The following is a 15951-nucleotide window of genomic DNA, read 5'->3' as shown; positions in this document are numbered from 1 at the left end:
CCTGGCTTGTTGATAGTAACGCCTTCCCTATAATCTTGGAGGCAGTATGGCATTCATCTCTAGATTTCAAATCTCCATATTCTTATAATACATTCAAATACCTCAGTCTTTACTCCCTTTCCCATATCTTAAAGATTCTCATTGCTTATTGCCCCTTCCCCATCCTGTAGACCCCCTGATGCCTTCCAAATTTAACTGTTCCTTGGGGAAAAGAGAAGAATTCAGCTGTATGAGAACACAAACTGTGACTCCTTGAAATTGCTATATTTCCCCTAAAATTTTAATGTCCTTGATGGGTAATGTTATGAAGATCTATTGACCTCTCTCTACCCAGGGTAGTCATAGAGTCATAGAGAGATACAGCACTGAAACAGGACCTTTGGCCCACCGAGTCTGTGCCGACCATCAACCACCCATTTATATTAATCCTACATTAATCCCATATTCCCTACCACATCCCTACCTTCCCTCAATTCTCCTACCACCTATCTACATTAGGGGCAATTTACAATGGCCAATTTACCCATCAACCTGCAAGTCTTTGGTTCCTTTTGTTCTCAGCTACATGGCAGAACAGAACATTTTGCAACAACTCAGGGACCTTAAGCAAGCTCTGTTGAAGAGATGGCAAATGGGTTGACACCTGACAAATGTTATCTTTAAATAGCCTTTTCCATTAACAGCTTTCTGCTTTAATATGCTTTAATAGGTGCAAACCTATTAAACACTGAGATGCACAATAGTCCTTGTAGTACTGTATACTCTCCCACAACCTGTGATATAATGTAAAAGCAAAATACTGCAGATGCTGGAAATCTGAAACAAAAATGGGCGGCACAGTGGCGCAGTGGTTAGCACTGCAGCCTCACAGCTCCAGCGACCCGGGTCAATTCTGGGTACTGCCTGTGTGGAGTTTGCAAGTTCTCCCTGTGTCTGCGTGGGTTTTCTCCGGGTGCTCCGGTTTCCTCCCACAAGCCAAAAGATTTGCAGGTTGGTAGGTAAATTGGCCATTATAAATTGCCCCGAGTATAGGTAGGTGGTAGGGAAATATAGGGACAGGTGGGGATGTGGTAGGAATATGGGATTCGTGTAGGATTAGTATAAATGGGTGGGTGATGGTCGGCACAGACTCGGTGGGCCGAAGGGCCTGTTTCAGTGTTGTATCTCTAAACTAAACTAAACTAAAAACAAGATAGGCTGGAAATACTCAGCAGGTTCGGTAGCATCTGTGGAGAGAGAAGCAGAATTAATGTTTAGGTCAGTGACCCTTCATCAGAACTGGCAAAGGTTACAAATGTAATGGGTTTTCAGCAAATAAAGCAGGGGTGGGACAAGAGATAACAAAAGGCAAGGTGTTGACAGGACAGAGAATAACTGACCAGTAGGTCATGGAGCAAAGGCAAACGGTATGTTAATAGTGTGTTGAAAGACAAAGCATTAGTGCAGAAGAGGGTGTTAATGGACAGAAAAATGAACAGCCCTGGCCCAAAGCACAAACATGGGAAAAACAGTGGGTAGGCACATGGTAAGAAAAATGAATGAAGAAACAAACTAAAATAAAATGAAAAGAAAAAAGAAAAAAAAAAGTTGGGGTGGGGGGAAGAGAGCTGTCATACTCTGAAATGGTTGAACTCAGTGTTCAGTCCGGCAGGCTATAGCGTGCCTAATCAATAAATGAGATGCTGTTCCTCGAGCTTGTGTTGATGTTCACTGGAACGCTACAGCAATCCCAGAACAGAGATGTGGGCATGAGAGCAGGGAGGTGTGTTGAAATGGCTAGCAGCTGGAAGCTCCGGGTCATGCTTTCAGACTGAGTGGATGTGTTCCGCAAAGTGGTCACCCAATCTACGTTTGGTCTCCCCATTGTAGAGTAGACCACACTGTGAGCAGCGAATACAGTATACTAAATTGAAAGAAGTACAAGTAAATTGCTGCTTCACCTGAAAGGAGTGTTTGGGGCCATGGATAGTGAGGAGGTAAAAGTGCAGATATTACACCTCCTGTGATTGCATGGGAAGGTGCCGTGGGAAGAGGATGAGGTGTTGGGGGTAATGGAAGAGTGGTGGTTCCACGACAGCGCTTCTGATATGTCTCTCTTTTTCTTCAACCTAGGATTCTTCCCTACTGTGGTTGACAGGGCCCTCAACTGTGTCCGTCCCATTTCCAGCACCTCTACCCTCACCCCTTCCTCTCCCTCCCAGAACTGTGACAGGGTTCCCCTTATCCTCACTTTCCACCCCACCAGCCTCCACATCCAAAAGGTCATCCTCCACTCTTTCTGCCACCTCCAGCGTGATGCCACTACCAAACACATCTTCCACTCCCCTCCCCTGTCAGCATTCTGAAGGGATCGTTCCCTCTGTGACACCCTGGTCTACTCCTCCGTTACACCCAACACCTCGTCCCCTTCCCACGGCACTTTCCCATGCAATCGCAGGAGGTGTAATACCTGCCCATTTGCCTCCCCTCTCCTCACTATCCAAGGGCCCCAAACACTCCTTTCAGGTGAAGCAGCGATTTACTTGTACTTTCAACTTAGTGTACTGTATTCGTTGCTCACAATGTGGTCTCCTCTAGATTGGGGAGATAAAACGCAGATTGGGTGACCGCTTTGAGGAACACCTCTGCTCAGTCCAAAGCATGACCCTGAGCTTCCGGTTGCTTGCCATTTCAATACAGCCCCCTGCTCTCATGCCTATATATCTGTCCTGGGATTGCTGCAGTGTTCCAGTGAACATCAACACAAGCTCGAGGAACAGCATCTCATTTCTCGTATAGGCACACTACAGCCTGCTGGACTGGACATTGAATTCAATAATTTCAGAGCATGACAGGCCCCCCTTTTTATTTTCAGTTACTTTTTTATTTTTTATTTTATTTTTATTTTTTTTTTAGTTTGTTTCAACATTGATTTTCTTCCCATGTGCCTGCCCACTCTTTTTTTTATGTTTATGCTTTGGGCCAGGGCAGTTCATTTTTCTGTCCGTTAACACCCTCTCTGCAATAACGCTTTGTCTTTCAACACACCATTAACATACCATTTGCTTTTGCTCCATGATCTTCTGGTCAGTTATTCTCTGTAACCCTGTCCTATCAACACCTTGCCTTTTGTTATCTCTTTCCCCACCCCCTGCTTTATTTGCTTAAAACTTATTACATATCTAACCTTTGCCAATTCTGATGAAGGGTCACTGATCTGAAATGTTAACTCTGTGTTATAATTGTGCCTTGTTTATATATCTCTCATCAGTAAAACACCAGTCATTAAAATTTACCATGGTATAACATTGTGTTTATTTTTGCTTGGTCTCTCAAAGACGGTTACAATTTTTCATGTGTTAATAGTTCTCCTGTATTAAATTTCTTAATTCTGAATTGCGAAGCTCACACACATGAATGTTGCAGTTTCCCATAGGATTGGAATCTGCTTTATCACTATACTTATTATTATTCCTTGCTGATTATCAGCATTTGTGCCAGTCAGGAATTTCCAGTAGCCCTCCCAACTATCTTCCCCAGTCCATCCATATTGTTTCAGGACATTATTGGAGAAGCCTCATTTTTATTGTATTACTAACATAGACATGCTTTGTTGTGAAACCCAGGTGAAGGGATGAAGCTTGTACTGTGTCACCAAGATTGGCAAGAGTAACAAGTAAAGTAAGAGTGGTGGGTGTCAAGTCTTGGATCTCAAAGCCTGTAGATTGTAAAAAGAAGGAAAAGCTGAAGGATTGTCATAATTATTGTTGCTACTCCGTTTAAAGTTTTCTGGGATTTTCTCAAAAATGTTTGTTAAAGATCGAGGAAATATAAAGGCAATTTCAGATCAGTTCTAGTAAGCTATTAGTAAGAGATCCTCTTATCAAGTAAGACTATGAAATAAGTAGGTTCTCAGGAAGAATACAACATAAAGTCATTAAAGTATTAATAGTGATTACTATCCCCAATATCAAACATTTCTACTCTGTTTAATGATCGCTAGTACAAATAATTATTTGGTCACAGCTTGTGGTTAAGAATTTATACTGTGTATGGTACAGTGATTCATTGTATGAATTAATCAGTAATTCATTCACAGCTTGTTCATTGTTACTCTAAGTTATAGTTTACAAGTGAGACATGAACATATGACATACTTAATCTTGCCAACTGTCTTTCAGACTGTCTACTTTTAAAGGACAGTATGGGAAAGGAAGGCAATGATTAAAAACTCCTGAATTTTATTCTCACTTCTTGTCAGCTGCTATAGGGTTTGGATGGAGAGGACCCCCAAAGGTTTAGTTGTGTATTAGCTAAGATTGTATTGTGCATTTCTGATTGAACATGTTTCAGATTGCCTTCTGGAGCTCATTTCCACGTGCCATTAATAATAAATTGGTGTCATCAATCTTACTGATGACTTTTCATTTTTTTTGTATTAAATTACTACTTTGCGCATATCTTCGTTTTGATCACTCCTGTATAATTTAACCTGCAAGTGTCTCAGTATTGTATTTAGATCATATGGCATTGAGATCATTGGCATCCCTGAGAAACTCTTTTGTAAACTTAATTGATTTCTTTATATGAAGCTCTTATTCTGGGGTGAATGAAGGGTGTGTCAAATGCTTACATTAATGTTTTACAAGGTTCAATGCAACTTAATAGAAATATTAGAGGGCCTGTTCCAGAATGAATTCTACCTATCACTTTCATGTTATAAAAACACATTGGCATGGAAATTTAATGATGCTGTGCCTGTTTTACAATGCCCACTGTGGCATTGCCTGCCATATTGATATAGCATCAAAAGAGGTGTCCAGGGTTCATGCCTTAAACAGGAGTTAGACTCTTTTGTAAATGCAAATAAGGGTTTTAAAACCTGTTTTGATGCCTCATTTAGCAAATTGGCTTGCCCTCAATGTCGCAAGCATCAAGTCGGCTGTGTTCAGATCAGTTTAAAGGAACAGCTGAAGGCATCAACGAAACCGGCACTTCTAAAAAAGAAAATACTCCTGTTTCACATTTAAACCATGGACCACTGCCAGCCATCAGTCAGCCACCCCCACCCTGCTTTCTTACAAGTTCATTTCTTACTCTAGCTAAACCTATCTGAGGGTCATTGCCAGCGATGCAGTGGTCCGAAATTCAAATAGTGCTCACTGGTGAGTTTCCTGGGGATGCCAACCAGGCATCTGCAGCTTGCCAGTCTGATGTAAATGAAGCCAGAAGCAGCCAGTTGACTCTGGCATGCCAATTCCTAGGCCATCCCATCTGTCATGTTATCAAATAAGACTTTGAAAAAATATAAAGAAGCAAAGGAAGTCAGTTGAAGTGTACAGACAATGTCTTCTCCAGTATCAGGCCAATATTTATCCCTCAATCAACATCACAAAAAAAGCTTTTCTTGTCATTATCGCACTGCTATTTGTGGGAGCTTGCTGTGCGCATATTGGCTGTCATGTTTCCTACATTACATCAGTGACTATACTTCAAAAGTACTCCATTGGCTATAAAGTACTTTGAAACATCCGGTGGTTGGGAAAGGCTCTATTTCAATGCAAGTCTTCTTTTCTCCCCAGAAAACGCATCAGAGCCACAATGTCTCCAGTTTCTTAATTGACCTGTATGTACTAACTTACACAGAGGTAGAGTTTCCATAATGGACAATTCCAGTGCAAATCATGGCCAAAATAATGCCCATTTCGAAAAGTATTCATTGCCCCAAGTGTCCGCTCAAACTCGTTTGCATATTGCCGAACACAAAATCCGCCATAAACCAGCGCAATCAGGCAGCTTTTTAAAATAATAAAAAAAACAATTTTAACATATTACTTGACATACTTGAGTGGTAATTTGATAAGGTTTGATCAATACAGCTGAAAATAGCGTCAATCCACCATCTGTGAATAATCTGATTTTAAATTTTTAAAAATGACTTTAAAAAAATATACAAAACTATCTTCCAATTAAATTAGGGTACAATATTTAGTTCCCTAGTGAATTTAAAAGCAAATTATTCAAAACCTTTCAAAGTGTACCTATTAGTGTCCTTGCAGCAAAAGTTCTGGCTTAATTTTTGGAGTCTCAAAGGTCTGCAAGAGAGTGCCATTTGTGGAAACTCCCAATGGTGATTAATTCACCCTGTGGGTAGGGCCTGCTTTTAGGGCCTTGTTTTTAAAACTAGTGCAAAGATTGCGGAAACGTAATTTGTGTTGAATGCCATTTGCACTTAAAGTTTTGCGATCTTTTGTGACTGACCATAATGTTTACTTGATATTATTACATCTTGTGGCCTTAAAGGAATAGGTAGCTAAACCTTAGCAGAAGAATAATACATTGGTGTAATTTTTCAACTGTAGCTTGCCCTGTTTAAGTGATGTTTAGCAGTTGAAGACAGCAGGAAAAACAACAGCCTTCCCTTGGACACCCAAGGTCTACCTGTTGTCATTTTCAGGCAGGCTTGTAAATGGGTGGCTATAAATAGGGTGGAAAGCTGCTTGCATAAGCAAATCTCAAACCCATTTGTAGCGGGATGGGGGCGGTGGGGTGTGGTGAGCAGCCTGATTAGCAGTCCTTAAAACAGGAGGATCCAAACACAATGTTTTTTCAGGGGAATTTATGTGTGACAAAGGTTAAATCTGATTTATTTGTTTATTAGAGGATCACAATAAGTTAATGTTATGACTATAAAGTTGTAGATCCTTGGTCAGAACTCTATTGATAGTCCAGTGAAGCGTCACCACTTGAAGCGTTCTGTCACTAGATGCTGATGGACCTGCTGTGTAATTCTAGCATTTTCTGTTTCTGTTGTAGACTTTTAGAATTTGCAGTTTTTTTATTATTGTGTTCTATTTCATTTCTTAATTAATAAGTGAACTGTAACTGAAGTGTACTATATTGACAGTCTTGGTATTTACAGAAGGAAGGTCATAGGCAGATGTGAAATATGATTTATATTTCTCAAATGGGGCTGACTGGATAACTCATGTATGTCAAAGTCACAGATTAATTCTATCCATCTTCACAAGTGGAATATAAATCACATTTACAGTTATCTTTGACATTTTTTTATGCTGCCTGGTTTAATAATAATTGTGATTTTGTTGCATTATAATAAGAGAGCCATTACAATGATGCGATGTGTATTATCACACAACGTTTATGACTGATTAGACTCCTGAACAGTTGAGTGAGCATACTCCCTGAAATTTACTAAGCAGGAGTGAAGGCACAAATTGTTTTTTTTAATTGTTTGTGTTAGGAGTAGCTTAACAGTTCCTTGCCTGAAGTTAAAACATCTCTGGATTTTTAAAAAGTATGAATTGTCGTAGGCTTCCTTCTTTAACAGCAACAAGTCCTGTTTTCTTATTCATTATGTGGCCTTTACTGACATACTGAATATGACAGTGAAGAGGAGAGTCATTACTGGTAAGAAAACAATCTTTAGAAGTGGACATACTGCTGATTATTGGGAGGTTCATTGTAGGCATTTTAAATAATACAGATACAACACAAAAATATATTGCCATCAGAGCAGTGGCAAAAGGTTACTGCACTGTCAAAGTGAAATAGAAGACGATGCTGCAAACTGGAATATTCTAACACAGAAATGTTGGACAAAATCTCAGCATTGACCCCATTTGAAAATATTGTCATGCAGGCCCCCACCTGCTAAGAATGAGGCACATCAATTTTGTCATGAACATTGATTTTTAACTGTTGTTGGAGCGACGAAATGACTTGTTAAACAGATCAGCCGTGGCTGGAAATTTTTTTCCATATTAACAGATGGTGCATGTGTAGACAAAGGACCATTCCTTGACACATTCAATCCACAATGGATGTTGATCACTGGACAGTGAGGGGGTGGGCAAGCACATTCCAGGGCCTGCTGGGTTGATGCAATCTAGAGGGGCCAGGACTGGCTGGATCAGCTGGTCACATGACTAACTGGCTGTTCCAGGCTTTTTGGAACTAGGGACAGAGAGTTTGAGCAGAAAGACTGTTTGCTCCTGGACTGAGAAGATCTCTCCTGTCTGCTCCCATCTCTTTCTCTCAAGCCTCTGAATCCACTGAAGGCACATGAAACCCAAGGAAGAAAAGTCTCCTACAACAAACAAAGTTTAAGAAGAATATTGGGCCCCAATGAAAAGCAAGATCTACCTACAATCAAGGACTCTACAGTGAGCTTGAAGAACCGTAACAAAAACTCTTCATATATTGCCTCAAACTTTTCCACTTTATTTTTCTTCTCTTTTCTGTCTCTATTTGCATGTGTATATCGCATATGCATGCTAGCATGGGCATGTCGTGTACCCGTAGGTGTCAACCGAATTAGAGTTTAAGTTCAAGTTTAATAGATTTCAACTTTTCTTTTTTAAACCTAAGAAAACCTGTTTGTGCTGGTTTCTTTGCCTTATAATTGAAAAGCGGTGAACAAGGATTCACCAAGGGGGAGCTAAAAACATAGTGTTTAAAATTAATCCCTGTTACGGTAAGACCAGGTGAAGGCTGAGAGGAAACCCTAGACACTTTTCTCACCTGGTGGTAACAACATTTTTAACCCACTTCTCCCTCGTGGCAAAAAGAATCCTTTTGCTGTTTTATAGTTGTACAAGAGCATCTTTTATTGACATTTTTCATCTTCAACTCCACTTTCTGCCTCTTCTAAAACTTGCTGTGCAGGGAACAATAGGTGTGAGGCCATATTCTTCCAATCCATTGCTCAGTGTGTTGGCATACCGAAGTATTAACTCACTTGTTTGCTACCCTCATGATGCCTCAGCCAGGGTCTTGCATATTGTGATGGTCTGCTGTGCTCTGCACAACCTAATGCTGCAGAGGGGAGAGGCATTGAGCCATGAGGACATCGCTGATCACAATGCCTCCTCCGACAATGAGGATGTGCAGGAGCCAGCTGACGATGCAGTCCACGATGAAGGACCATTGGACCACAGGCAAGGCACAATGAGATATGTGCAAGGGAGGCTTAGAACACTTAATACAGAGCCATTTCCTGTCACCCTTATGCCCTTTCAGAAACATTCCAATAAAGCTTTATGTTTAATCAGGCCTGGTGTCACAGTCTTCATTTTGCTCTCCATTGCCCAGCGCCCAGGTGCACAGCACACACTGGTAAAGCTGAGGAGCTGAGCGGCTGTGGTTCACTCCATTGCATCCAGCCCACTAAGGGAGCAAGGCTGTAGATGGGATCTCATAGGGCAGCATGAATTGGACTGAGAAGCAGCAACAGTGAATGAAAGATTTATTGAGCAGTACAACAGAAACAAGGCTTTACATCTACATGATGTAAACACCCACGAACCCCAGTTGCAGCCATGTGCTCTTCTTTACTCTCTTACGAGTGCTCCTACATGGTGCTCCCCCTGTGCTTTCAGTGGAGGTGGAGACAATCTGTTGATCAAGCTGCTCCTTGGCAGCCGTCTTCTGGTTGCCTAAGGCCTGGAGAGCCCCAGCATGCTGAGGGGCTCTTGCATTGGTGCAGCTATGACTCTGACAGGATATGCAGCGTCCTGACCCCCTTGCCACTGGCTGGGTAATTACTCCCTCTCTTCCAAGTGCACCCTCTCGAAGTCACATGCTAGCTGCAAAAGAAAGCGAGGTATGGAACACTCGCCGTGGCAGGTTGAAGGAGGTCATTGACGTGCTTGTGGCACTGGATCCAGGTTTTCTGGGTGATCCCACAGCTGCTGACCTCTCCAATCTCCATCCAGGCTTGCTTGGTCAGGCGGGCCAATCTCCTCTTCTCTTCCCTGGGGAAGACAACCTCCTGCCTTACCCTTGCAGCCTGGAGGAGAACCTGCAGGGAGGATTGCTGAACTGTGGGGCGACCGGGGTCTTCCTTCTGTCATTCCTGCTCTAGGCTTTCAGTCCACTCCTTGATTGGAGGCACCGGTCAAGCAGCACCAGGTTGTTTGGAGGCAGTGGTCAAGCAGTGAATGCAGGGCTGGGAGCCTTTTAAATATGGTGCCAGCCCTGCCGCAGCATCACTTGATACCGACTTCGCTGCCTGACTTCCCGTCTCGGGCCTTCAATTGGATGGCCTCCGTGCCTTCGGTGAGTTAATTGGCCAGCAGCCACGAGATCACGTACGGGCAGCTGCTGAATGCTCGAGCAAAAACAGCACCCCCATTTAGTGCCGCCAATGGGACCTGCAGCTTTGCCGTTAAATCCAGCCTGTTTCCTCTGTTTCTCTCTCCACAGATGCTGCCAGACCTGCGGAGCATTTCCAGCATTTTCTGTTTTTATTTCTTTAAGTACATATGTAGCTTATAACATGCCCAACAGCCAAAATAATAAATTGACTTTTGCTGTTTTATTTTAAAGACTTTTTTATTTTTGACATCTAATAGTTTCATTGGAGAGACAAATACTTGGTTTTCTGACAGCATTTGTAGAAAGTGTAAAGTAGTGTTAACGCTTCAGTTCAATTACCTTTCGTCAGAACTGGATTCGGATGAAAGCTGATCAACCTGAAATGTTAAGCCTATCTTCCTCTGTCCACAAAGGCTGCAAAACCTGCTGAATATTTCCAACATTTTCTGTTTTTCTTTCAGATGTCCAACATCTATAGTATTTTGCTCTTTTTTTAATTGTTGGATCTTTGGGCAGGGGATTATCTTCCTGTTGAGAATATACTGTAGCTTTAGAAATATCCATATTTTAGGGCCTTTGAAGATGAAATCTGAAGAAAAGCTGAATGCTCCTGCTTATCAGTAATATATACACTATTAGTTATAACAGTTAAAAAGGGAAATTAAAAGTGAGCTAGCCATGTCCAACTCGTATGCTGTGAAGATGAATCATTTTGAATTAAAGACTTATTTTATGAATATTGTTACAAAAATAAAAATCACAGCCCTAAATTTAAATGGAGTAGCAATCTATCCCACTCTTGATGAATATAAATCTGTCTCCTAGCATTTGACTGATGCTGAATGCTCTGAGCAGTGACTGCTTTGCACACAAGAGTCCTACTTGTTTTGTTGCCAGTTGTGGTTCCTTCAGAGAAATTATTCACAGCAAGAGTCAGATGTAAAGGCTTCTGGTTCTGTTGACATCAAAATGGAGCTCTCTCAGTTGAGTTATCCAATAGTAGCTAGCCAAACATTTATTAGTGGTGTGATGACATGGTTGAAAAAAAAATAACTTTATGGATAGGTCATCTTGCAGCAGGGTTACAGTGATTAGATTATCTTATGAGATACGTCAACAAGGGCAGTGCTATAATGGATATATCACTGCACATTTTGAAGACCAACCAAGCTGTATTTTTAGGGCTTGCTTATCCAATACTACACTGCCTCTAGATAGGCAATGTTCCAAAGGGGGCCAGAAGAATTTTTAAGCAGTTACTCAGACTGGAGATACCAACAGCTACTTTGTACACTGAAGAAAACTAACCTCTGATGAGCAACCTCAATGCTCAAGGCCTGGCAAAGGTTCTTTGTTTATTTTGTTGTATTTAGTACAAAAAATTAGCCTCAGTTCAGGAAACAGACGAATGAAAATTGTACACAAATTTCGACACATTTCTTTATTACTCCAAGAAAGAAGTATCTTTTGTTGATCTGAAGCACATTTATTTCCATAAACGAAGACCATCATCTCACCAGAATGAGCTGAATGGAACAGAATAGCACCCTCTCTAAAAGCCGTCATATTCTTTAGTCCAGTGCCCAGAATTGGACACACTACTCCAGTTGAGGCTGAACCAGTGTCTAATAAATTTTTATCATAACCTCCTTGCTTTTGTACTCTATGCCTCTATTTATAAAGCCCAGGATCCTGTATGCCTTTTTAACCACTTTCTCAACCTGTCCCGCTACCTTCAACGATTTGTGCACATATACCTCAAATATCTCTGTTACTGCACTCCCTTTAAGATTACACCCTTTTGTTAGATATTAGTAATATATTTGTCAGATATGTAAGGGAATAAGTTAGTGCTGTAAGTTTTGTTTTCCTGGAAACTGTTTATGGTTTAGTTTCCCCAGAAACCAAGCTAGTGGAATGCTAATTCTTCGATGATGACAGCTGTATCTAGCCCAGAAAGGGGCCGTAATTGGACGAGGCCTGTGCTATTGTGGGAGGGCAACTGGGTAGATACATAAAACAACATACTACAAAATTTTCATTTTCATTTAACCTTGCCTAATTAAGATGTTTGCTGAAATAGCTAAGTTAATTAGTGTACGGAAGTAGAATAGAAATTACTTTAGTGAACTACACTAAGGTTCAATAGTCTGATTAGAAATAAGAATAGCTGAACTGAATGGCCGTTATGGTTAGCTTCTTAACAGACCTTACACATAAATATATAATATAATACAATATAATTAGAATGTAATTTATAGACATAAATAACTGATAGTAGAACAGATACAAATGAAGAAATTTCGACAAGTTAGCTTTGAAGGCCAGAGATGGAATGTTTCTGGGGAGGATGCAACTGATCAGGGAGAACAGCTTGAGATGAGATAAGGAAAGAATGATGTAAGGGCCTGATTGATCGTGGACAGATGGTATGTGTGAAGGTTGAAGAAGTTAATGGCAGGTGGATAACATTAAAGGCAGGTTTTCACCCAATGGTTTAGACAAAGAACTTGATGTTTTATTGGGTATTTCAAAATAAAGTAAATCTTATAGGACCAGAAGGCCTGTTAATAATCCATCCAGGTGCACCCCTGAAAAAAAGTATAAAGTAAGAGACTTGGGTGGCCTCAATGCAGTATGTGTTGGAGAGAAACTCCTAAGGGTAGATCCACGCTAACACTCTTGGGTAGTTTGAGAAGTTATGAAAATGTGAGGCACCAAGAAGAAAAGAGAAAGAAGAAGAATGAAACAGCTGTTTGTGCATGCCAACTGTCCTGCCCCCATCTGGACTGGTGCCGGCTACTTGTCAAGGTCGTATGTTTTTCTGTATAATTAGTGAGTTATAGGAACATAAGAGCACAGGAGGAGGAGTAGGCCATTGAGCCCATCGTGCCTGCCCTGCCATTCAATACGATCAGGGCTGATCATCCACTTCAATGCCTTTTTCCCACACTATCCTCATATCCCTTATGACATTTGTATTTAGAAATCTGTCAATCTCTGCTTTAAACATACTTAATGACTGAGCTTCCACAGACCTCTGGGGTAGAGAATTCCAAAGATTCACAACCCTCTGAGTAAACATGTTTCTCCTCATCTCTGTCCTAAGTGGCTTCCCCCTTATTTTGAAATTGTGTTCCCTGGTTCTAGACTCCCCAACCAGGGGAAACATCTTAGCTGCATCTACCCTGTCTATCCCTTTATCTTCCATCTTAAACTCTGATTAAATTCAACATACCCACCATATTGGTTGCAGTCAATACTGATAGAAAGATTAACATTACAGCACTTCATTTTATATTGCCTCACTTTGTTCTTCCTACCAAAATGTATATCATACTTCTCTGCATTAACTTCATCTTCCTTGTGTTTGCCCATTCCACTAGATAGTCTACATTGAATATTATTCTCCTCTCATGACACAATTCTCCCACGTTTTGTGTCAACTGCAAATTTTGAAATTGTGCTCTATATAACCAAGTCTAGGTCATTAATATATATCAAGGAAAGCAGCGAACCTAGTACTGACCCCTGGAGAACCCCACTATATACCTTCCTCCAGTCTGAAAAATAATGTTCACAAGTACTCTGTTTTCTGTCACTCGGGCAACTTGGTATCCATGCTGAAACAAAAACAAGAAATGCTGGAATCACTCAGCAGGTCTGGCAGCATCTGTGGAAAGAGAAGCAGAGTTAACGTTTCGGGTCAGTGACCCTTCTTCGGGCATTGGTATCCATGCTGTCCATTGTCCCTTTTATTTCATAGGTTTCAACTTTGCTGACAAGCCTGTCATGTGACACTTTATCAAATGCCTTTTAGAAGTCCATATACACCACATCAATCACATTACCCGAAATAACCCTCTCTGTTACCTCATCAAAAGTTCGATCAAGTTAGTTAAACACGATTTGCCTTTAACAAATCTGTACTGGCTTTCCTTAATTAATCCACACTTGTCCAAGTGGCTGTGAAATTTGTCCCAGATTATTGTTTCTAAAAGCTTTACCATCACTGAGGTTAAACAGACTGGCCTGTAATTGCTGGGTTTATCCTTGCATCCTTTTTTGAACAAGGGTGTAACATTTGCAATTCTCCGGTCCTCTGGCACCACCCCTGCATCGGAGGATGATTGGAATATTATGGCCAGCACCTCTGCAATTTCCTTCCTTACTTTTCTCCGCATCCTTGGATGCATCTCATCCAGTCCTATGTAAGGGAACACATTAGTTCATACAATTCCTGTAATGAGTTCCATTTGCACCTGCAAGTAGCCATCTTGTAGCCTCCTTTCTTGTAGAATTGTTCAAATTGTTACTCCTCCTGCTTTGTTCTTTCTTATGTCTTATGCCACACTACAGCTCCGACATTTTGGGCAGAAATTTTACAGGCAAGGGGAGGCAGATTTGGGTGCATGTGGGGAATTAAGTTCCCGAAAAGTAATGTCGGGTTGGGATGCCAACATCATCCTGCCCTCATCCGGGTTTCACCTGGGCAGGTTGGAATGCCAGTGTGGAACCCCCTTGGATCTGTTGGGTAAGTCATTTAAATATTCAAATAGGACATTAAGTTCTGTTTTAAACTAGGTTCTGGCTTTAAAAGACAGCAGGCATATTTCCTATGCTGCCAGCAACTTGCCAGGTTCACCGAGGTGATTGCACAGTGGGGAGTGTCTTCAGTGAAGCTGACAGGCTGGGAAGCCTTTGAACAGTAAAACTGAAGTGCTGCAGCCATGGCCAGGTGAAAGAAGGCTGCTCGCAGCACTTCTACTCAGAGTGCTTTCAGCGTTTGACAGGTGATTGCCAACTTCTTGGAAGTTACTTCACATTAGAGGCCTGCTGCCCGACCCAAACCCGACAACGTGTCGGGTTCGGGTCGGGTGGGGCCCATCTTCTGGGGCTGGCTTTCAGGCTCCGGTCGGGTCGGGCCGAGTCCAGATCGAGTCGGGTCAGGTCGGGCCGGACACACACGGGAAGTGCTCTGCTGGTAAGTATTAAAAATAAAAAAACTTACCTGAGCTGGGAGTCTGGGACAAAACTGAGTCTGCGCAGTGAGCGAGTGACGTCACTATGACGTCTTGCGCATGCACTACAGCTTCTTGCACATTCGGTGTCAGGACGGTAAGTAAACGGATGGTCGGGCCAAGTAGTGGCGGGGTCGGGTCGGGTTTGGGGCAAAATTGGAGGGGGTCGGGCTCGGGCCCGCTGTGGTTCGGTTGGGTTCCTTTTCCCGACCTAAAGCAGGCCTTTACTTCACATGTCTTTCAATTCACTCACCTTCAACAGCACTTCTCTATTGCCAGCCTTCATCACAGCATGCTAGCAGCTTATACAGCTCCACTTTCCACCTCTACTGAAGAGCAAGGAGCAGTAACACCAGTAGCAGCAGTACCAGCTGTCTTCTCAGCCACATGCTGCTCCACGGGGCAAAGGGAATGGACACAGAGATTCAGCTCCAAGGATATGAGGCACCCAACACAAGGTCTACAGGTAGAGGATCAGCTATCCTGACGTGTGAGCACCAGTGCCTCAAGAGGCTTAGGTTTTCACAGCAGGTTGTTGCTGACATTTGCAGCCTCCAGGAACAAGACGTCCTTCCCACTGGAGAAGTTAGGTCGCACTGCCAATGCCATAAAGGTGCCTTCCACTGTAAGACCACCCCCTGCGTCTCTTCCTCTCCATGTGGTTATTTGCTCTGTTCTCCTGCAAGGAGAGAAAGTACAGATTTGTGAGTTTGTAATGGCTTGTGTGGATTGCAGGGAAGGACAACGTTTGTGGAAGGTGACTGTGAGGTATAGGTGCAAGAGGACAATAGGATGAGCATGAGTGTTGGCTGTTCAGACAGGGATGTGAAGA

This window comes from Heterodontus francisci, chromosome 12 (assembly GCF_036365525.1).
Source record: "Heterodontus francisci isolate sHetFra1 chromosome 12, sHetFra1.hap1, whole genome shotgun sequence".
Taxonomy (NCBI): domain Eukaryota; kingdom Metazoa; phylum Chordata; class Chondrichthyes; order Heterodontiformes; family Heterodontidae; genus Heterodontus; species Heterodontus francisci.
The sequence above is the reverse complement of the archived record's forward strand: the minus strand, read 5'-3'. Positions refer to the sequence as shown.